The sequence below is a fragment of the Oncorhynchus keta genome, unplaced genomic scaffold (genome assembly GCF_023373465.1).
Source record: "Oncorhynchus keta strain PuntledgeMale-10-30-2019 unplaced genomic scaffold, Oket_V2 Un_contig_23558_pilon_pilon, whole genome shotgun sequence".
NCBI lineage: Eukaryota > Metazoa > Chordata > Actinopteri > Salmoniformes > Salmonidae > Oncorhynchus > Oncorhynchus keta.
This window is the reverse complement of record NW_026283446.1, coordinates 17,389-43,466: the sequence shown is the minus strand read 5'-3', so window position 1 is coordinate 43,466 and position 26,078 is coordinate 17,389. Positions and strand designations below refer to the sequence as shown.

Genomic DNA, 26,078 nt, shown 5'->3' with positions numbered 1-26,078 from the left:
GAACACCACAGGGGGAACACCACAGGGGGAACACCACAGTTGGGAACACCACAGGGGAACACCACAGTTAGGAACACCACAGGGGGAACACCACAGTTAGGAACACCACAGGGGGGAACACCACAGGGGGAACACCACAGTTAGGAACACCACAGTTAGGAACACCACAGTTAGGAACACCACAGGGGGGAACACCACAGGGGGGAACACCACAGGGGGGAACACCACAGGGGGAACACCACAGGGGGAACACCACAGGGGGGGAACACCACAGGGGGAACACCACAGGGGGAACACCACAGTGGGGAACACCACAGTGGGGAACACCACAGTGGGGAACACCACAGTTAGGAACACCACAGTGGGGAACACCACAGTGGGGAACACCACAGTTAGGAACACCACAGTGGGGAACACCACAGTGGGGAACACCACAGTGGGGAACACCACAGTGGGGAACACCACAGTGGGGAACACCACAGTGGGGAACACCACAGTTGGGAACACCACAGTGGGGAACACCACAGTTAGGAACACCACAGTTAGGAACACCACAGTGGGGAACACCACAGTGGGGAACACCACAGTTAGGAACACCACAGTGGGGAACACCACAGTGGGGAACACCACAGTGGGGAACACCACAGTGGGGAACACCACAGTTGGGAACACCACAGTTGGGAACACCACAGTTAGGAACACCACAGTGGGGAACACCACAGTGGGGAACACCACAGTTAGGAACACCACAGTTAGGAACACCACAGTGGGGAACACCACAGTGGGGAACACCACAGTTAGGAACACCACAGTTAGGAACACCACAGTTGGGAACACCACAGTGGGGAACACCACAGTGGGGAACACCACAGTGGGGAACACCACAGTGGGGAACACCACAGTGGGGAACACCACAGGGGGAACACCACAGGGGGAACACCACAGTTAGGAACACCACAGTCAGGAACACCACAGGGGGGAACACCACAGTTAGGAACACCACAGTGAGGAACACCACAGTGGGGAACACCACAGTGGGGAACACCACAGTTAGGAACACCACAGTGGGGAACACCACAGTTAGGAACACCACAGTGGGGAACACCACAGTCAGGAACACCACAGTGGGGAACACCACAGTGGGGAACACCACAGTTAGGAACACCACAGTTAGGAACACCACAGTTAGGAACACCACAGTGGGGAACACCACAGTGGGGAACACCACAGTCAGGAACACCACAGTGGGGAACACCACAGTTAGGAACACCACAGTCAGGAACACCACAGTGGGGAACACCACAGTGGGGAACACCACAGTCAGGAACACCACAGTGGGGAACACCACAGTGGGGAACACCACAGTGGGGAACACCACAGGGGGAACACCACAGTTAGGAACACCACAGTTAGGAACACCACAGTGGAGAACACCACAGTGGAGAACACCACAGTTAGGAACACCACAGTTAGGAACACCACAGTTAGGAACACCACAGTTAGGAACACCACAGTGGGGAACACCACAGTGGGGAACACCACAGTGGGGAACACCACAGTGGGGAACACCACAGTCAGACACATACTGTACTGTGGGTCAGAGTTATAGTTCTTATTGTCTCACCTTCCTCCTTCTCTATTCAGCTGGACCAGGAAGTTAACCAGTCTGTTCTTGTGGCTGCCCGGTAGTCCAGAGATGATGGTTATAACCACCTGTTATCATACAAACACACAGGTACATCAGACTCCTGGACAATCAACAACATGTGGTAAGTAGTGGGAGCTGGGAAGACAGAATAGTCATCTGTATTAGTCACCTTGTCAGTCTGTCCTGTGAGAGGGTTGGTTACCTTGTTAGTCAACTGTCCTGTGAGAGGTTGGTTACCTTGTCAGTCTGTCCTGTGAGACGGTTGGTTACCTTGTTAGTCAACTGTCCTGTGAGAGGGTTGGTTACCTTGTCAGTCTGTCCTGTGAGACGGTTGGTTACCTTGTTAGTCAGTCTGTCCTGTGAGACGGTTGGTTACCTTGTTAGTCAACTGTCCTGTGAGAGGGTTGGTTACCTTGTCAACTGTCCTGTGAGAGGGTTGGTTACCTTGTCAGTCTGTCCTGTGAGAGGGTTGGTTACCTTGTCAACTGTCCTGTGAGAGGGTTGGTTACCTTGTCAACTGTCCTGTGAGAGGGTTGGTTACCTTGTCAGTCTGTCCTGTGAGAGGGTTGGTTACCTTGTCAGTCTGTCCTGTGAGAGGGTTGGTTACCTTGTCAGTCTGTCCTGTGAGAGGGTTGGTTACCTTGTCAGTCTGTCCTGTGAGAGGGTTGGTTACCTTGTCAGTCTGTCCTGTGAGAGGGTTGGTTACCTTGTCAGTGCGTCCTGCCAGAGGGTTCCTGGTGTCTGGCGTGGAGAACAGTGCCCCCAGGTGGTCATCCTGGATGGGCTCCTGACCCACACTGCTCAGAGCAAAGTGCTGCAGGAACCTGTTGGAACACAGCAGCATTAGGAAGCATGTTGTGGTGGTTCAATGGGAGAACACTTGGGCTATTGGCAGGCAGGGTGGGACATCTACACATATACACTACTGGTCAAAAGATTGAGGTCACTTAGAAATGTCCTTGTTTTTTAAAGAAAATCTCATTTTTTTGTCCATTGCAATAACATCAAATTGATCAGAAATATACTGTAGACATTGTTAATGTGGTAAATTACTATTGTAGCTACATGTAGCTACATCTACATAGGTGTACAGTGGCCTGTTATCAGCAACCATCACTCATGTGTCCCAATGGCACGTTGTGTTAGCTAATCCAAGTTTATCATTTTAAAAGTCTTAGAAAACCCTTTTGAAATTATGTTAGCACAGCTAAAAACCGTCGTCCAGATTAAAGAAGCAATAAAACTGGCCTTCTTTAGACTAGTTGAGTATCTGGAGCATCAGAATTTGTGGGTTCGATTACAGGCTCAAAATGTCCAGAAACAAAGAACTTTATTCTGAAACTCGTCAGTCTATTCTTGTTCTGAAAAATGAAGGCTATTCCATGAGAGAAATTGCCAAGAAACTGAAGACCTCGTACAACGTTGTGTGCTACTCCCTTCACAGAACAGCGCAAACTGGCTCTAACCATAATAGAAAGAGGAGTGGGAGGCCCTGGTGTACAACTGAGCAAGAGGACAAGTACATTAGCGCCTCACAAGTCCTCAAATGGCTGCTTCATTAAATAGTACCCGCAAACACCAGTCTCAACGTCAACAGTGAAGAGGTGACTGAAGGATGCTGGCCTTCTAGGCAGAGTTCCTCTGTCCAGTCTCAACGTCAACAGTGAAGAAAGAGGTGACTGAAGGATGCTGGCCTTCCAGGCAGAGTTCCTCTGTCCAGTCTCAACGTCAACAGTGAAGAAAGAGGTGACTGAAGGATGCTGGCCTTCCAGGCAGAGTTCTTCTGTCCAGTCTCAACGTCAACAGTGAAGAGGTGACTGAAGGATGCTGGCCTTCTAGGCAGAGTTCCTCTGTCCAGTCTCAACGTCAACAGTGAAGAGGTGACTCCAGGATGCTGGCCTTCTAGGCAGAGTTCCTCTGTCCAGTCTCAACGTCAACAGTGAAGAGGAGACTCCAGGATGCTGGCCTTCTAGGCAGAGTTCCTCTGTCCAGTCTCAACGTCAACAGTGAAGAGGAGACTCCAGGATGCTGGCCTTCTAGGCAGAGTTCCTCTGTCCAGTCTCAACGTCAACAGTGAAGAGGCGACTGAAGGATGCTGGCCTTCTAGGCAGAGTTCCTCTGTCCAGTCTCAACGTCAACAGTGAAGAGGCGACTGAAGGATGCTGGCCTTCTAGGCAGAGTTCCTCTGTCCAGTCTCAACGTCAACAGTGAAGAGGTGACTGAAGGATGCTGGCCTTCTAGGCAGAGTTCCTCTGTCCAGTCTCAACGTCAACAGTGAAGAGGAGACTCCGGGATGCTGGCCTTCTAGGCAGAGTTCCTCTGTCCAGTCTCAACGTCGACAGTGAAGAGGCGACTGAAGGATGCTGGCCTTCTTGGCAGAGTTCCTCTGTCCAGTCTCAACGTCAACAGTGAAGAGGAGACTCCGGGATGCTGGCCTTCTAGGCAGAGTTCCTCTGTCCAGTCTCAACAGTGAAGAGGTGACTGAAGGATGCTGCCCTTCTAGGCAGAGTTCCTCTGTCCAGTCTCAACGTCAACAGTGAAGAGGTGACTGAAGGATGCTGGCCTTCTAGGCAGAGTTCCTCTGTCCAGTCTCAACGTCAACAGTGAAGAGGTGACTGAAGGATGCTGGCCTTCTAGGCAGAGTTCCTCTGTCCAGTCTCAATGTCAACAGTGAAGAGGTGACTGAAGGATGCTGGCCTTCTAGGCAGAGTTCCTCTGTCCAGTCTCAACGTCAACAGTGAAGAGGTGACTGAAGGATGCTGGCCTTCTAGGCAGAGTTCTTCTGTCCAGTCTCAACGTCAACAGTGAAGAGGTGACTGAAGGATGCTGGCCTTCTAGGCAGAGTTCCTCTGTCCAGTCTCAACGTCAACAGTGAAGAGGTGACTGAAGGATGCTGGCCTTCTAGGCAGAGTTCTTCTGTCCAGTCTCAATGTCAACAGTGAAGAGGTGACTGAAGGATGCTGGCCTTCTAGGCAGAGTTCCTCTGTCCAGTCTCAACGTCAACAGTTAAGAGGCGACTCCGGGATGCTGGCCTTCTAGGCAGAGTTCCTCTGTCCAGTCTCAACGTCAACAGTGAAGAGGAGACTCCGGGATGCTGGCCTTCTAGGCAGAGTTCCTCTGTCCAGTCTCAACGTCAACAGTGAAGAGGTGACTGAAGGATGCTGGCCTTCTAGGCAGAGTTCTTCTGTCCAGTCTCAACATCAACAGTGAAAAGGCGACTGAAGGATGCTGGTCTTCTAGGCAGAGTTTCTCTGTCCAGTGTCTGTGTTCTTTGCCCATCTTAATATTTTATTTTTATTGGCCAGTCTGAGATATGGCTTTTTCTTTGCAACTCTGCCTAGAAGGCCAGCATCCCGGAGTCAGTCGCCTCTTCACTGTTGACGTCGAGACTGATAAACTGAGAATGATAAACTTGCATTAGCTAACACAACATGCCATTGGAACATAGGAGTGATGGTTGCTGATAATGGGCCTCTGTACACATATGTAGATATTCCATAAAAAATCTGCCATTTCCAAGTACAATAGCCATTTACAACATTAACAATGTCTACACTGTATTTCTGATCAATTTGAAGTCATTTTAATGAACAGAAAATGTGCTCTTCTTTCATCAACATGGACATTTCTAAGTGATCTCAAACTTTTGAGCGGTAGTGTGTGTATATATATATATATATATATATATATTAGAGGTCGACCGATTAATCGGAATGGCCGATTAATTAGGTCCGATTTCAAGTTTTCATAACAATCTGCATTTTTGGACACCGATTATGGCCGATTACATTGCACTCCATGAGGAGACTGTATGGCAGACTGACTACCTGTTATGCGAGTGCAGCAAGGAGCCAAGGTAAGTTGCTAGCTAGCATTAAACTTATCTTGACATAATCACTTGTTAACTACACATGGTTGATGATATTACTAGTTTAACTAGCTTGTCCTGCTTTGAATATAATCAATGCGGTGTCTGTTAATTGATAAATCACAGCCTACTTCGCCAAACGGGTGATGATTTAACAAGCACATTCGTGAAAAAAGAACTGTGGTTGCACCAATGTGTACCTAACCATAAACATCAATGCCTTTCTTAAGATCAATACACAAGCACATTTTTTTAAACCTGCGTATTTAGTTAATATTGCCTGCTAACATGAATTTATTTTAACTAGGGTAATTGCGTTCTGTGCAAGCAGAGTCAAGGTATTATGCAGCAGATTGGGCCGCCTGGCTCGTTGCGAACTGCGTGAAGACCAATTCTTCCTAACAAAGACCAAAATTAATTTGCCAGAATTGTACATAATTATGACATAACATTGAAGGTTGTGCACTGTAACAGCAATATTTAGACTTAGGGTTGCCGCCCGTTAGATAAAATACGTAACGGTTCCATATTTCACTTCCAGCATGAGTGAAGGATGCTTTGTTGCGAAATAGGAAGCCAATTCTAGATTTAACTTTGGATTGGAGGTTTGACGCAAGTCTGGAAGGAGAGTTTACAGTCTAACCAGACACCCAGGTATTTATAGTTGTCCACATATTTTAAGTCAGAACCATCCAGAGTAGTGATGCTGGACGGGCGGGCAGATTCAGGCAGCGATCAGGTTGAAGAGCATGCATTTAATTTTACTTGTATTTAAGAGCACTTGGAGGCCACAGAAGGAGAGTTGTATGGCATTGAAGCTCGTCTAGGGGGTTGTTATCACAGTGTCCAAAGAAGGGCCAGAAGTATACAGAATGGTGTCGTCTGCGTAGAGGTGGATCAGAGACTCACCAGCAGCAAGAGCGACATCATTGATGTATACAGAGAACAGAGTATTTTTAAAAATGTTTTATATATATGTCCATGTCCTGTTCTGGTAGCTGGGAGTATGAGGCCTTCAGGCTGCCTCTATGTGGTAGGTAGTGTATACTAAGTAGTGTATACTAGGTCATGTATACTAGGTAGTGTATACTAAGTAGTGTATACTAGGTCATGTATACTAGGTAGTGTATACTAAGTAGTGTATACTAGGTCATGTATACTAGGTAGTGTATACTAGGTAGTGTATACTAAGTAGTGTATACTAGGTAGTGTATACTAGGTAGTGTATACTAGGTAGTGTATACATACATCTCCTGTTCTGGTAGCTGGGAGTATGAGGCCTTCAGGCTGCCTCTATGTGGTAGGTAGTGTATACTAGGTAGTGTATACTCGGTAGTGTATACTAGGTAGTGTATACATACATCTCCTGTTCTGGTAGCTGGGAGTATGAGGCCTTCAGGCTGCCTCTGCGTTTGGCCACAGGGGGCGTGGCAGTCATGCAACCACTGCAGTCTGGAGTGCCTTGAGGGACAACATGGATCAACAACATTACTCCTAATATTGAAATTTCTGACAGATCAAAGTCAGATCACTTTACGTAGAAGTTGTAGACTAAGTGCCAGTTCGTTACTGTGACTCACATGTTCCTCTGATCCCAGGTCAGCTGTTCTCTGTCCACCAGCTGCAGAGAGAGTCCAGAGTCTGACCCCTGCCACACTGGTAACACCTGCAACAACAATACAACACCTAAACAACCACAATACAACCACAATACAACACCTAAACAACCACAATACAACACCTAAACAACCACAATACAACACCTAAACAACCACAATACAACACCTAAACAACCACAATACAACACCTAAACAACCACAATACAACACCTAAACAACCACAATACAACACATAAACAACCACAATACAACACATAAACAACCACAATACAACACATAAACAACCACAATACAATACAACCACAATACAACACCTAAACAACCACAATACAACACCTAAACAACCACAATACAACACAACCACAATACAACACAACCACAATACAACACCTAAACAACCACAATACAATACATAAACAACCACAATACAACACCTAAACAACCACAATACAACACCTAAACAACCACAATACAATACAATCACAATACAACACATAAACAACCACAATACAATACAATACAACCACAATACAACACATAAACAACCACAATACAACACAAACAACCACAATACAACACAAACAACCACAATACAACACCTAAACAACCCCAATACAATACAACACAACCACAATACAATACATAAACAACCACAATACAACACAAACAACCACAATACAACACATAAACAACCACAATACAACACATAAACAACCACAATACAACACCTAAACAACCACAATACAATACATAAACAACCACAATACAATACAACACAACCACAATACAGCACATAAACAACCACAATACAACATAAACAACCACAATACAACACAAACAACCACAATACAATACATAAACAACCACAATACAACACAACCACAATACAATACATAAACAACCACAATACAACACAACCACAATACAATACATAAACAACCACAATACAACACCTAAACAACCACAATACAGCACATAAACAACCACAATACAACACAAACAACCACAATACAACACCTAAACAACCACAATACAACCACAATACAACACAACCACAATACAACACAACCACAATACAACACCTAAACAACCACAATACAACACAACCACAATACAACACCTAAACAACCACAATACAACACCTAAACAACCACAATACAACACAACCACAATACAATACCTAAACAACCACAATACAACACAACCACAATACAACACAACCACAATACAACACCTAAACAACCACAATACAACACAACCACAATACAACACAACCACAATACAACACCTAAACAACCACAATACAACACCTAAACAACCACAATACAACACAACCACAATACAACCACAATACAACACCTAAACAACCACAATACAACACCTAAACAACCACAATACAACACCTAAACAACCACAATACAACACCTAAACAACCACAATACAACACCCAAACAACCACAATACAACACCTAAACAACCACAATACAACACAACCACAATACAACACAACCACAATACAACACAACCACAATACAACACAACCACAATACAACACAACCACAATACAACACAACCACAATACAACACAACCACAATACAACACAACCACAATACAACACAACCACAATACAACACAACCACAATACAACACCTAAACAACCACAATACAACACCTAAACAACCACAATACAGCACATAAACAACCACAATACAACACAAACAACCACAATACAACACCTAAACAACCACAATACAACCACAATACAACACAACCACAATACAACACAACCACAATAAAACACCTAAACAACCACAATACAACACAACCACAATACAACACCTAAACAACCACAATACAACACCTAAACAACCACAATACAACACAACCACAATACAATACCTAAACAACCACAATACAACACAACCACAATACAACACAACCACAATACAACACCTAAACAACCACAATACAACACAACCACAATACAACACAACCACAATACAACACCTAAACAACCACAATACAACACCTAAACAACCACAATACAACACAACCACAATACAACCACAATACAACACCTAAACAACCACAATACAACACCTAAACAACCACAATACAACACCTAAACAACCACAATACAACACCCAAACAACCACAATACAACACCCAAACAACCACAATACAACACCTAAACAACCACAATACAACACCTAAACAACCACAATACAACACAACCACAATACAACACAACCACAATACAACACAACCACAATACAACACAACCACAATACAACACAACCACAATACAACACAACCACAATACAACACAACCACAATACAACACAACCACAATACAACACCTAAACAACCACAATACAACACCTAAACAACCACAATACAACACAACCACAATACAACACAACCACAATACAACACCTAAACAACCACAATACAATACATAAACAACCACAATACAACACCTAAACAACCACAATACAACACCTAAACAACCACAATACAACCACAATACAATACAATCACAATACAACACATAAACAACCACAATACAATACAATACAACCACAATACAACACATAAACAACCACAATACAACACAAACAACCACAATACAACACCTAAACAACCCCAATACAATACAACACAACCACAATACAATACATAAACAACCACAATACAACACCTAAACAACCACAATACAACACCTAAACAACCACAATACAACACATAAACAACCACAATACAACACCTAAACAACCACAATACAATACATAAACAACCACAATACAATACAACACAACCACAATACAGCACATAAACAACCACAATACAACACAAACAACCACAATACAACACAACCACAATACAATACATAAACAACCACAATACAACACAACCACAATACAATACATAAACAACCACAATACAACACAACCACAATACAATACATAAACAACCACAATACAACACCTAAACAACCACAATACAGCACATAAACAACCACAATACAACACAAACAACCACAATACAACACCTAAACAACCACAATACAACACCTAAACAACCACAATACAACCACAATACAACACAACCACAATACAACACAACCACAATACAACACCTAAACAACCACAATACAACACAACCACAATACAACACCTAAACAACCACAATACAACACCTAAACAACCACAATACAACACAACCACAATACAATACCTAAACAACCACAATACAACACAACCACAATACAACACAACCACAATACAACACCTAAACAACCACAATACAACACAACCACAATACAACACAACCACAATACAACACCTAAACAACCACAATACAACACCTAAACAACCACAATACAACACAACCACAATACAACCACAATACAACACCTAAACAACCACAATACAACACCTAAACAACCACAATACAACACCTAAACAACCACAATACAACACAAACAACCACAATACAACACCTAAACAACCACAATACAACACCTAAACAACCACAATACAACACAACCACAATACAACACAACCACAATACAACACAACCACAATACAACACAACCACAATACAACACAACCACAATACAACACAACCACAATACAACACAACCACAATACAACACCTAAACAACCACAATACAACACCTAAACAACCACAATACAACACCTAAACAACCACAATACAACACCTAAACAACCACAATACAACACCTAAACAACCACAATACAACACCTAAACAACCACAATACAACACCTAAACAACCACAATACAACACCTAAACAACCACAATACAACACCTAAACAACCACAATACAATACAACCACAATACAATACAACCACAATACAATACAACCACAATACAACACCTAAACAACCACAATACAACACAAACAACCACAATACAACACCTAAACAACCACAATACAATACAACCACAATACAACACCTAAACAACCACAATACAACACAAACAACCACAATACAACACAAACAACCACAATACAATACCTAAACAACCACAATACAACACAAACAACCACAATACAACACAAACAACCACAATACAACACAACCACAATACAACACAACCACAATACAACACAAACAACCACAATACAACACCTAAACAACCACAATACAACACAACCACAATACAACACATAAACAACCACAATACAACACAACCACAATACAACACAACCACAATACAACACAACCACAATACAACACATAAACAACCACAATACAACACCTAAACAACCACAATACAACACCTAAACAACCACAATACAACACCTAAACAACCACAATACAACACAACCACAATACAACACAACCACAATACAACACCTAAACAACCACAATACAACATTAAAACTGCTACAGCTCCCTGTAAGTAGAAGGCTCTGTGACTGACTGACCTGTTAGTAGAAGGTTCTGTGACTGACCTGTGAGTAGAAGGCTCTGTGACTGACTGACCTGTTAGTAGAAGGTTCTGTGACTGACTGACTGACCTGTTAGTAGAAGGCTCTGTGACTGACTGACCTGTTAGTAGAAGGTTCTGTGACTGACCGACCTGTTAGTAGAAGGTTCTGTGACTGACCTGTGAGTAGAAGGCTCTGTGACTGACTGACCTGTTAGTAGAAGGTTCTGTGACTGACCTGTTAGTAGAAGGTTCTGTGACTGACTGACCTGTTAGTGTTGGAGCAAACCATTGAGAGGCTGAAGTAGCAAGCACATGCACATTAAGAGAAGATGATATCCAGGCCATATGACACCCAGACCATACTCTATTTATGTAGGAATACATTAACCAAGACCATACGTGCATTCATGACAGCTGAACATGCTGTGGTCAGCAGGGTGCAGGAATAAAGATGTAGGCAGGATGACTGATGACTAACATGTAAAACATAGGCATGCAGTATATACATTATTTTTAGAACATGGAAAGAGTTCTGCCATCGTTGTGACCAAAAGCAGATACTAAGGGGAGTGACTTTGTGTACATATGTGATGTACACCAATACTATGTATGTATAAAAGCAGAGCCAGTGCTAGAAGCGGCGGCTTTCCCGCGGACCAGCACGGCTTTAATAACTTGCATTAAAGTCTACATTGAATTCAACAGTTTCTTCTGAGAGTATTATATTTCTATAGACAGTATTATATTTCTGTAACGATTATCTACGACATATTTGGCGAGCTTTTCCAGGAGATCAAAGGGGCCTGGGACGTTCCAGGCTGGTGACAGTGTCTTTGGACAAAATTACAAACGGGTGGCCACCCAGCTATTTGAAAAGGTAAGCTTGGTCTTACATAGTTGATTGTTTGTATAAATTGGTTCAGAGATACTGTCCCAGCAAGAGGGGCGTCAAGTAGGTCTCTATTTAAATTTCCTAAAAACCCAGTAAATGCTAAGGGCTTGTTGAATTCAATGAACTGCATGCATGTGTGATTTTGGGGGTTGTTAAAAGTGAATTTATGTATGCATGTGTAGTGACTAATTGGGGGCGGTGATCCTTGCCGGTGCCGGGTGTTTAGCGGAGGGGGCTTGCACCTGTTCTGGTCGGATGACTGGTGCGGCTGTTCGCTCTCTCTGGCTGAACTGCCTGGCCTGGTGAGGGCTGCTGCTGTCTACCCATATGGTCAAAATAGATCAATAAGTAGGTAGAAAAGTCCACGAATACCGCCCTTAAGGTGAAAAAGGGGTCTGCTTAGGTGGCATTCATGGTTACCGCCCCAATAGATTAGAAAGGGGTCTGCTCGGATGAATAGAGTGCAGAAAAACGTTGACCCGATTTGGCAAGGTTAAACTGCAAAACAAATCCTGCGAGTAGAACGCTCCGTCTGTCTGAACGGAGGTCTCTAAATGAGCAGGTCACGCCATAATACAGCTCTGAGAAAAAATATATATAAAATAAATAAATAAAAACAACAGAGGTCTGCGTTGGATGGGTGAAAAGGGTAGGAAGACACGCTGATCCGATTTGACAGTAGTAGTGTCATACCCTGAGAAAACCTATAGGATATAAACCGGTTTAAGAGGCCATAGGTCGTTTTAGGTAAAACGGAGTGTGTGAATGAACAAATGTGAATTCAACGTCTGAATGGAAGTAAGAACGTGTGTGTGTGTGTGCCAACTGATCAGGGAAAGGAATGCGCAAGCCCCTCTGTGACAGTTGACTGAGTGTAATTTCAGAAGGAGAGTGCATTTAACTCACTGAGAGGGGGATAGAATCAATGGATATTGGAAAAATAAGGATAAGATAGAAACTACGTAAAGATAGATATATATATATATATACACTGACATAATAAATGTGTTAATAACTATTCTGGAACGTGTTAAAAAGTATTAAACGGTTATAACGGTCTGTGAAGTAGAGAGAAAGAACACACAGGTAAAGCACAAATTATACTATATGGTAAAAATTCACCTAGACTGTCTCGAAGAAATAGTAAAAACAAACACATAAAGTAAGGGATATGGCCTAGGTATATACATTACAGCACCGTGAAGGACGGTAGGAGGAAGCAGGGCTCTGCACCAGGAGAGCCTGCAGGATAATAATAGCCTGAAGGAAAGGCAGAGGTGTCAGGTTACAGGAGCCAGAAGAGAGTGGGATTGGATAAGATTATCAAAATAGTATAAATTAGGAATAAAAACAATAAGAAACAGTAGAATAGAATATAATAAGTAAGAACCAATAAGTAAAAAGTGTAGATATTATAAATAATTAATTTAAAAGGAAAAGTATCAGATAGGATTAAAAACACCTGGTAAAGTTAAGAGACAGAGTAGACAACTGAAAAAATGAATAGAACACCAGTAGAGATCTTAGGGGTGAGGCACCTCCCGAGAAAAAATAAATAAATAGTGGCATGAAAACAAACAGACTGTTTCTCCCTGGAATATAGAGAGCCAAATTTAATAAATCCACGGAGTCCCTGAAAGAAGAGCACGTTAATTCTAACAATTCGGCTTTAATATGAAAGAGCAAACTGGATAATGTAGGGCAACATTACCCGGTAAACAGGATAAATAAAATAAACAATTAAGGGAGGCAATTATGAATTTAAACGATCACATAAAACCATAATAACAAGCTCAATTTAATAATAATAATAATATATGCCATTTAGCAGACGCTTTTGTCCAGAGCGACTTGCAGTCATGTGTGCATACATTCTACGTGTGGGTGGTCCCGGGAATCGAGCCCACTGCCCTGGCGTTACAAGCGCCATGCTCTACCAACTGTGCTACAGAAGGGGTAATTTACCAGCGTTTTGATGTTAACATTCTACCATCAGAAAATACATTACGATGGGGGACAGATATGAATCTGCTTGCCCTCGCAGACGTGCGAGTGGTCAGCAGAGCTAGAGAATATCTCAGCGTAAGAAATAGCTCCCTGTTTTAGATGAGGAGCTAATGGGTATGGGAAGAATGAGTGTGAGGTGACCCTGAAACTTAGTAGAGCAGAGAATACAGCTACACAGGAGTTTGCATCTTTTTTAAAAAAGCAACAACTAATCGTTTTGAGTAAGAATTACATTTTCATCAAGCGGTGTATAAGTCTTTGATCAATCAATAAGTGGTTCATGGAAATTACAGTTGATATGTGATGAAATACGTACTAGATCACGTTTACCTAACCTTAAGTAATATACCGATGGGATTTACTAACGGTCTCACTTGGAATCATGTTGCATTGAAACAATAGTCTCAGGGGTGATAAAATACGTGGTGGATTTGTTATTAGCGTCAAAAGACGGGGAAATAAACGTATATGAAAAATCACCACCTTGGTAAAATTAGCTGGAGGAAAAGAAAAATGTAACATATTTGGTGTTTTTCAATTTCTAAGGGAAAAAAAACCTGGGATCAGGAAGAAACTATGCATTCTGTGCATGGCTAAACTAATCTCGCATGTTCAGAAAAACGTAAGGGGTTTTCAGTTTTGATAGACATTCTATACCGTCATTCTCTGAAACTGCTAATACGCTTATAGAATTAAATAATTGTATAAGTAATACTATTGGCTTGCTGATTAAAAGGTAACATTGTGAATGCTAATGAAATGTACACTTTCTTTTCCAGAAAAAGGGGTTTCATTTTCTCTGGTCAAAATGCCCTTGGAGACTGCGATACTGAGGAAAGCAGTTAGTAATAGTCAGCCGCTTTAAAAGTAAACGTATCTGGATACGGCTATAAATGGAGTTCCGGATAAGTGAGGCTAGTTCCCATGTGTTCTTAACCTATGGTTCACTCTAGTAGGTGCACGCACACCTTATACCGCGAACAATATGTGTTAGTGGATTTAATTTGAAAGGGTCATTTTCAATTCAGTTTCAAATTGGGTGAGCAGAAGGATTGAAATATTTATTTTTCTGAAAATGTTTTAAAACGTTTCTTAAGAAAAAGGGAGTGTCAAATGCCCTTGAACCCTAAGAATTTCCCGTGAAGACTGATCAACTTCACTGGAAATTGTTGGAACAGGTGGGATGTCATTATAAAATGACTAAGAAACACCAGTCTCTACTCAAAGTGTACAATTACTTTGAGACTCTATTATTTCCTTAGGAAAATTATGAAGGGATGTAATCTTAAATTGACTAGTTACTCAAATAGGGTTATTTTTATTTAACATGTGGTCATAGGCAAAATTATCAGTTCCCTGGGGTTATGGTCTTTGGGTAAATACACACATGTGCTTTGTTCATTCTGCATATAGAAGGGAAGTATATGTTAACAGGGGATGACAGTTACTCCAAATGGTTTATGATATAGGTACTGGGATAATTTCATTTTGGGTTTCAACACAAAATTTGCAACATTGGAATATTGGAGTGTGGGTGTCTGCTAGGGTTATGTTGATAATTACATAATCTGAAACTCGTCTGAGAGATTGCCAGTAGAATAAGGAAGTTATCATGGAAGGTGACGTCAGAATGCTTTAATGCATGGGAGAGATATTTTTATCACAACAAGTGTGTGAGATGCTCAAACGCACCCTACTGGCTGAAAAGTGAGGGATAACTGTGTCTGATGGCCTGTGAACTATATCTGAAATAGACATGCTGGAATGATGTGTGTTGAATTAAGAAGATGGAATTTGAGTTAAAGTAAGCAATAGGGACTGTTATTCTGAATTTGGGTTGGACAATTTATACAACTTTTTAGTTATGATTTGGATATAGAACTGTTTAAATTTACTAGGCCTAGGAAAGCTCTGGAAACTAATCCTGAGACAGGGAGGTTGACAGAATTGACAGAATATTAGATTAAGGGTTTTGTTTATTTTGTTTATTATGTCATTAGAACTTTAATGTTAAGTTGTATTGATATAATTAATTGAAAAGGTTTATAGTCTGTTTCGCGATAACACCAAGGATGGAGAAGAGACCAGGTTTAATTACATTAGGAGCAGTGGTAATTTTTTGCAATTATGCAGTTATCATTTATTTATTTGTATTTATTTATTTAAAAAAAAAAATATATATATATATATCAATCTCTTGGTTGGTCAATTTATTTTTGTTTTGAGGAACATAAATGTATATTGTTCCTAAGGAGGGATATAGATATAAATTGACTAAAATTGAGTTGAGAATGTTTTAGGAAATTAGAGTAGTAACTTATATGACATGGGAACTGCATTGGGGATCTGAGGGGGATCATAAATTAAGGTTATGATAGTGGAGGGGTGTTATTTCTAGAAACGATGTATATTATTAGAGAAGATACCTCACAGAAAAGGAAGGACAGCTGGCTGTGAAAAATGTAGAAATATAAAATATAGAGACAATTCTAAAAGAAAATGTAACATTATACAGATTATGGTAAAAGTAATAAGTGATGGAATTCTGAACATTATAGCAAAAGTTTAAGAAACTTATAACTGAGTTTTGTTAGGATTGGATATTCTTCCAACTGGAAGAGACTTGACTGATTACATGTTATTCTTACAGCAGTTGCTGTAGGGACCATAATTTGGCTATCATTATGTATAACTATATCAATGGCAGGAGGCAGGGTATTTGAGACAGAATGTTTACTACAGAGGGCTGTTATTTAGATATTACAAATCCGTGATCTTGCTATAAGAAGAAGGTCTGTTGTCAGGAAATAACCCATGTGTTAGTGTGTATGTCCTCAGAAAAAGAAAACAGCACTCAAGAGGCCAGATGGAAGGGCATGGGCTGAATTCTGGAGACTGAGTGTACACAAAGATACACCAGGCTGGAGGTATACCATACAGCACCTGCAATGGTACAGATCGCTATATGGCTCTCTTCGGTGGGTGAATAATTCTCACAAAAAGTAAGGTCCAGCTGAATAATGGGTGAGCTTGAAAACACCATGACAGAGGAACCAAGTTAGAGAGAAAGACTAGATTCCACTGTAAACATACTGGGTTTGGTTTGGGAGCTACTTGTTTTATTTGTTAATGCATCATGATGTGAAAAAGGATAGATGTTAGGGTACTCTAGACAACATGTTGAAGTCATTGATGTGAAAGCATATACAGAGTTAAATGACTTCAAAAAGAGAAATTATTGATTAAGGATATGCATATGCTTATCAGTTGAAATGGAGCAGATGGAAACAAAATAAAAAAAATAAATAAATAAAATAAAAATGACATGATTTGGGAACACCTCTCAGAACCTGGGGCCGAAAGAGGAAGACTGGGTAAAAGCAAGAGGAAGCTTATTAGAGCTTTTATTTTTGTGGAGTCCAGCAGAAAAGCATCCTGGAGGCATAGAGTCAGGTGAAGAGAGAGTGGGAATTGTCATGGTCTCAGATTTCGCTATTCGTGAATATATTTATGCAAAACACATAACATTGTCAATACTGTTATGTTTTGTACTTTGCCTTCCAAGTCGTATGTTTAGGAACCTGAACCAGGACGAGAGGTTCCACGTCTGATGATCCAAGGGGACCAGAGGGGCCTTGTCCAGGTGATACCAGGAGATCTGGTCTACATTTGAGTGTTCCGGAAAAAGTGGGATCAGCCAAGGAGAAAAGGACCCAACGAAGTGGCCAGAGCAACAAGAACGACCGTCCAAGTGAAAGGAAGTCCGACGTGGTACCATCTGAACCACTGCACCAGAGTCCCATCAGAAACAAGGAGACAACCGCACAGCGATAAGAACACAGAGGATGCTGATTCAACAGGCGGGAGCCCGGAAGGAGCAGGAGCAGCAGAGGAGATTGAGACGCCGGGGAGGAGCCGAGAAACCAGCAGACCAAGTGGAAGCCAGGATACGACAAATGCACTGTCTGCTGCACTCAGAAAAGGACGAAGAAGAGACAACACTGGAGAAAAAGCCTGCAAACAATCAATATTCTCTACAGTGGGGCCAGAGAGTCCAGGGTTGGGGGAAAATAACAGGCCTGCTACTCCTAATGACATACATGTTGAGGCAGACCTCCCTGACAGAAGCCCTCCACAGTGGGACCCCCCGAAATACCACCTACAGAATGGGAACAACTCTTCCCTGAAATCGATGCCTATCCAGATGGAAGCCCAGTCCAGTCAAAGGAGGGAGCTCCAGGGGAAGGAACAGAAAGGGAGACCCCACAAGAAGGAGGAGAAGGAAGAGTCTCGCAGGCTGAAGAAGAGGATTTCCCCACAATTGACTTTTCAAATCTTGAATGGTCCCCGTAACAGACAATTGAAGATAGAACAACAAAGAATAATGACATTGCCATGACAAGAGCAACAGTAAACACTGGTACAGGAACAACAGACTCACGCACAATTAAGCAGTATGGTGAAAACAGGAAAAGAAGAGAGGAACCCGCTGAACAATCAAAGAAGACTGACAAGGTTAGCATTTCTGTTCCACCTCAAATCATAACAGAAACAGGAGAACAGAAGTCAATCTCAATCAAGAGGATCAAACCTCTGCCTGAGACTACATTCTGTGGATGGACACATCATCAGACAAAGGGAGAAGTCATCTGGGACCCGAAAGGATGTGACCTGACGGTAACCAAAAAAGAAGATGAGTGGTTGCTTACCTTGAATAAGATCGAACATGTTGAAGGTGAAGAATTTATAGTTGAAATAGCAAGAACAAGGTTAACTGAAGGAAGTAGTGTAACTGTTATTAGAATTGGTCCTACGCCAATACCTGAACAGGAGGAGCCTGTGACAACCAGAACAATGACAACAACAGTGGCAGCTGTTACAAAGACTACGGTAGTCACCACTAGGCTAATGTCTACTGCTCTTACCAAGCAGTCCACTGTACCCACAAAGAAACCCAAGCATCAGGGTCAGGAGGTTTTTACTGACATTTGGAACTTTCTAGCAAACTCTAACAATCTACCTCGAAAAGGACATTGCGATTCCAACTGAGACTGTAACTCCAACTGATACTTTAACCCTAGAACTGCACAAGGAAAGATATTAGTAAAAAATGAATGGTATGAATGGGCTCAATATACAGCATTAAAATTAAAACTGACAAATTGCTTATTATGTGCACCCTCTCCGCTGACAGAATTAGTGGTGGTACCTAATCCTTATGATTATAGGGACTGTGCTGACTTTAATAAGAACTTTTGTCATTTGAGTAGATCAGAAAGGCCGTATTGTCCAGCTGAATGTTTGTCATATTTGGGTAATCCATCCTATCAAAGATATTACAAGCAAGCTGGCTGGGGAAAATGGTGTCAAGAATTGGATATACGGGTAGAACCACAAAAGTTAGAGGCCCCATATAAATATCAAATAGATTATCAACAACCGTATGAATGTTTTAACAGCACGAAAGGACAGAATGACATGGGAAAGTTTAAAGGTAAATGTGGGATCACATGGCACTTAACTAAGGACACCAATTGGAATGCAGACACTCCAGAAAGGGCTATTTATCAAGCAGCTGGTAGTTGGGAGGGAAAAGTATTTGTTCATTTGTCAAAATCAAACTCTAGCGCTACCATTAATTGCACCGTATGAAGAACAGACTATGGTAGTGGCAAAGGTTAAGGGCAACATTACCAAATGGATGGACAGGCCTTTGTACAAGAGTTAGGTTGATTCAACAGATAAGTGTCACTGAATGGGATCCTGGTGAGTCTAAGCAAAATACAAAAAATAGAGTAAGGAGGGAATATAAATCTGACCCCGAGGTCTATTTAGATGCAATAGGACCTCTAGACTGTTCCTTTGGTAATCCTAATTGTCTATATGGGGTTACTCCAGGGGGTGGTTATGCTTGCCATGGGTTGTGAAAAATATAAATAAAAGAGCACGTAGTCATCACGCTGTTCCTTTGTTGTGCTATGTAGCAGAAAGGGGAGTCTATTGTCTGTTAGGAAGCCAAATGTTTTGTGTTGTTTTGTGTTTATTTTTAATAAATATATATCCTTTTGTTTAATAAAAGTTAGGTTTGCCTTCTACAATAAGGATCATTGTTAACATGTTAGGTAACAGAGGGATTCCGGTTACAAGTGTCTACGGACCATGTCCTTAATCTTCTAACAGGTCTGGTTATCTTTGATAATAGTTGTTAGAGAGGTGTCTGCAAGGGAGGATCATGTTAAGATGTTTTATTTTAGAATGATGTCATATTGCATTTATTTTTACAAACTGCAGGAAGTTTATTTTAACAGAACCATATTCATTGTATTATTTTCTCTCAATTCTACATAACTGAGATAACCTCAGCCAAGGCTATGTACTACATGCTCATTGCTTTTTCACAGTATATTCATTTATTGAAAGTGTTTTATTTTTGTTTCCAACTGTATCTTTTACTCCTATTTGTGTTATTGATTGGAGAAGTTTGGTCCAGTTGGGATGTGACATATTCATATTCATTTCATCTTCTATTTGTATGTATATAGTTGATGTTAGTTTTGCCTTCATCCTTCTTGGTGTTCTTTAAAGGGTTTTTATGTGAGACTGTTCAGTCTCAGAGGGGGAATTATGTTGGAGCAAACCATTGAGAGGCTGAAGTAGCAAGCACATGCACATTAAGAGAATATGATATCCAGGCCATATGACACCCAGACCATACTCTATTTATGTAGGAATACATTAACCAAGGCCATACGTGCATTCATGACAGCTGAACATGCTGTGGTCAGCAGGGTGCAGGAATGAAGATGTAGGCAGGATGACTGATGACTAACATGTAAAACATGGGCATGCAGTATATACATTATTTTTAGAACATGGAAAGAGTTCTGCCATCGTTGTGACCAAAAGCAGATACTAAGGGGAGTGACTTTGTGTACATATGTGATGTACACCAATACTATGTATGTATAAAAGCAGAGCCAGTGCTAAGAAGCGGCGGCTTTCCCGCGGACCAGCACGGCTTTAATAACTTGCATTAAAGTCTACATTGAATTCAACAGTTTCTTCTGAGAGTATTATATTTCTATAGACAGTATTATATTTCTGTAACGATTATCTACGACATTAGTAGAAGGTTCTGTGACTGACTGGCCTGTTAGTAGAAGGTTCTGTGACTGACCTGTGAGTAGAAGGCTCTGTGACTGACTGACCTGTTAGTAGAAGGTTCTGTGACTGACTGACCTATTAGTAGAAGGCGCTGTGACTGACTGACCTGTGAGTAGTAGAAGGCTCTGTGACTGACTGATATTTTAGTAGGTTCTGTGACTGACCTGTGAGTAGAAGGCTCTGTGACTGACTGACCAGTGAGTAGAAGGCTCTGTGACTGACTGGCCTGTTAGTAGAAGGCTCTGTGACTGACTGACTGATATTTTAGTAGGTTCTGTGACTGACTGACTGGCCTGTTATAGTAGAAGGCTCTGTGACTGACTGACTGATATTTTAGTAGGTTCTGTGACTGACTGACTGACATGTGAGTAAAAGGCTCTGTGAATGACTGACATGTTAGTAGAAGGCTCTGTGACTGACTAACCTGTGAGAAGAAGCCTCTGTGACAGACTGAATGACCTGTGAGTAGAAGGCTCTGTGACTGACTGACCTGTGAGTAGAAGGCTCTGTGACTGACTGAATGACCTGTGAGTAGAAGGCTCTGTGACTGACTGACCTGTGAGTAGAAGGCTCTGTGACTGACTGACCTGTGAGTAGAAGGCTCTGTGACTGAATGACCTGTGAGTAGAAGGCTCTGTGACTGACTGACATGTTAGTAGAAGGCTCTGTGACTGACTGACATTTTAGTAGGTTCTGTGACTGACTGACCTGTGTGTAGAAGGTTCCGTGACGAACTGACATTTTAGTAGGTTCTGTGACTGACTGACCTGTGTGTAGAAGGTTCTGTGACTGACTGACCTGTGAGTAGAAGGCTCTGTGACTGACTGACCTGTGAGTAGAAGGCTCTGTGACTGACTGACCTGTGAGTAGAAGGCTCTGTGACTGACTGACCTGTGAGTAGAAGGCTCTGTGACTGACTGACCTGTGAGTAGAAGGCTCTGTGACTGACTGACCTGTGAGTAGAAGGCTCTGTGACTGACTGACCTGTGAGTAGAAGGCTCTGTGACTGACTGACCTGTTAGTAGAAGGCTCTGTGACTGACTGACCTGTTAGTAGAAGGCTCTGTGACTGACTGACCTGTTAGTAGAAGGCTCTGTGACTGACTGACCTGTGAGTAGAAGGCTCTGTGACTGACTGACCTGTTAGTAGAAGGCTCTGTGACTGACTGACCTGTGAGTAGAAGGCTCTGTGACTGACTGACCTGTTAGTAGAAGGCTCTGTGACTGACTGACCTGTGAGTAGAAGGCTCTGTGACTGACTGACCTGTTAGTAGAAGGCTCTGTGACTGACTGACTGACCTGTTAGTAGAAGGCTCTGTGACTGACTGACTGACCTGTTAGTAGAAGGCTCTGTGACTGACTGACCTGTTAGTAGAAGGCTCTGTGACTGACTGACCTGTTAGTAGAAGGCTCTGTGACTGACTGACCTGTTAGTAGAAGGCTCTGTGACTGACTGACCTGTTAGTAGAAGGCTCTGTGACTGACTGACCTGTTAGTAGAAGGCTCTGTGACTGACTGACCTGTTAGTAGAAGGCTCTGTGACTGACTGACCTGTTAGTAGAAGGCTCGGTGACTGACTGACCTGTGAGTAGAAGGCTCGGTGACTCTGTGAGCGTGGCTGGAGGCTGAAGACCAAACAGTGGTCGTCACTGTGGAGAGGGAAGGGCAGGTGGGACAGCAGAGCAGCTTCATACTGTACAAACAGAGCTGCCACCACGCTCGACGAGTCCTGGCGGACACAGAGAGATATGGGGGACAGTGGTGGAATTTATAACAACCCCACAGACAGAAAAGGCACAGTAACAATAACAGAACCATGGTTGGTCCGACACCCTATTCTCACACAACACCCACACACATACGCTTATGAACAAAACACACACGCACACGCACACACACACACACACACACACACCTGCTACTCTGTTCTTTATTTTAATATTATTATTATCTATCCTGATGCCTAGTCTCTTTACCCTGCCTTCATGTACATATCTACCTCAAATACCTTATTATTATCTATCCTGATGTCACTTTACCCTGCCTTCATGTACATATCTACCTCTAATACCTTATTATTATCTATCCTGATGTCACTTTACCCTGCCTTCGTGTACATATATACAGTGCCTTGCGAAAGTATTCGGCCCCCTTGAACTTTGCGACCTTTTGCCACATTTCAGGCTTCAAACATAAAGATACAAAACTGTATTTTTTTGTGAAGAATCAAAAACAAGTGGGACACAATCATGAAGTGGAACGACATTTATTGGATATTTCAAACTTTTTAACAAATCAAAAACTGAAAAATTGGGCGTGCAAAATTATTCAGCCCCTGAAGTTAATACTTTGTAGCGCCACCTTTGCTGCGATTACAGCTGTAAGTCACTTGGGGTATGTCTCTATCAGTTTTGCACATCGAGAGACTGAAATTTTTTTCCCATTCCTCCTTGCAAAACAGCTCGAGCTCAGTGAGGTTGGATGGAGAGCATTTGTGAACAGCAGTTTTCAGTTCTTTCCACAGATTCTCGATTGGATTCAAGTCTGGACTTTGACTTGACCATTCTAACACCTGGATATGTTTATTTTTGAACCACTCCATTGTAGATTTTGCTTTATGTTTTGGATCATTGTCTTGTTGGAAGACAAATCTCCGTCCCAGTCTCAGGTCTTTTGCAGACTCCATCAGGTTTTCTTCCAGAATGGTCCTGTATTTGGCTCCATCCATCTTCCCATCAATTTTAACCATCTTAACGGCAGCTCAAAAATAATTGAACCAACACCAATCTATTATTGGGACTACCGGGACCTACCATGTGGTCTTGAAGTATTGAAACCAAACGATCTGAACGAGAAGTATTTTAATAACCAACATGAAAAGGTGACTGTAAAGAAGCGCTTATTTGAAATAGGCTACATGTCATATTAAACAGCATATTAACACTAAATAGGTCAGGAACCAGACAGGAAGCCTAATGTATTATTCAGGCTGTTATTCCACAAAGGAATACATTATGAAGCATTTGCGAGAGTGACGCAACAGACGGGTAGGGACATAAAGCGCTCAGCATTTAAACAACATTTTGTTCTTTTAAATCGTTATAGTCTAGAAATTGCACATATAGGCTGTGACTTACTTAGAATAAAATACAAATTAAACCAAATTGCCTTGTTTGGCTCAGTCTACAGTGTCCTTGAATTCATTTTTAGAAACACGAGTTTGGCCAGAGACTGGCTTCAGGTTCATGTAATGGTACTTGGAGAGCAGGGCAGTAAGAGGAAAATACCCTCTTGGCGCTTGCAGAGCCACTGGGGATGCTAAACACCCTTCAGTCCACTCTTGCCAGGCTGGGCAGGGATGCAGAGGTGTTTTCGCATTATTCTATGGGTAGGCCGAAAGGATTTTACTTCATGACTGTAAGTCGCTTTGGATAAAAGCGTCTGCTAAATGGCATATATTATTATATATTATTATTTAGGCAAAATAATCATATCAAAACGGAAAGCTCCTTGAAAGAGGTAATATGTCAGGCCTACTGGGCCAAAATCTATTGTATAGATAATATAACTTTTAATATATCTGGTTTTTAGTTTATAAATACTTTTGCAACAATGACACACTTAGTTATCTGTTAGCATATGTACATAGTAAGTACTCCATCACGAGTCTTTAGTTGTAGACATTACATCACCACACTCCCTCTTGCTTTTGGTCCTCTTCCTCTTGTCTAAGTCCCCTTCCTTTAGAACCTATGTGTGTAATCGGTTTCTTTATGAACAGATCTATCCCACTCCATGACAGTAGCTAAAGCAAGGGGCTATAGCAGCACACAAGAAGGCTACAAATGCATGCTGGGCTAAGCATGCCCTGAGCTCACTGTGCATTTTGGATGGAATCAAGGCATGGACATGTACCAAAAGGCATCAGAATGTACCAGAGGCATGGACATGTACCAAAAGGCATCAGAATGTACCAGAGGCATGGACATGTACCAAATGGCATCAGAATGTACCAGAGGCATGGACATGTACCAAAAGGCATCAGAATGTACCAGAGGCATGGACATGTACCAAAAGACATCAGAATGTACCAGAGGCATGGACATGTACCAAAAGGCATCAGAATGTACCAGAGGCATGGACATGTACCAAAAGGCATCAGAATGTACCAGAGGCATCGGAATGTACCAGAGGCATCAGAATGTACCAAAGGCATCAGAATGTACCAGAGGCATCAGAATGTACCAGAGACATCGGAATGTACCAGAGGCATCGGAATGTACCAGAGGCATCGGAATGTACCAGAGGCATTGGAATGTACCAGAGGCATTGGAATGTACCAGAGGCATTGGAATGTACCAGAGGCATCAGAATGTACCAAAGGCATCAGAATGTACCAGAGACATCGGAATGTAC

At 41.9% G+C, this 26,078-nt stretch overlaps 1 pseudogene; it reads right to left on the bottom strand.

Moving 5' to 3' along the window:
• Positions 1-26,078, bottom strand: part of LOC127921789 (dynein axonemal assembly factor 9-like) — a 54,295-nt pseudogene that overhangs the window by 10,896 nt on the left and 17,321 nt on the right.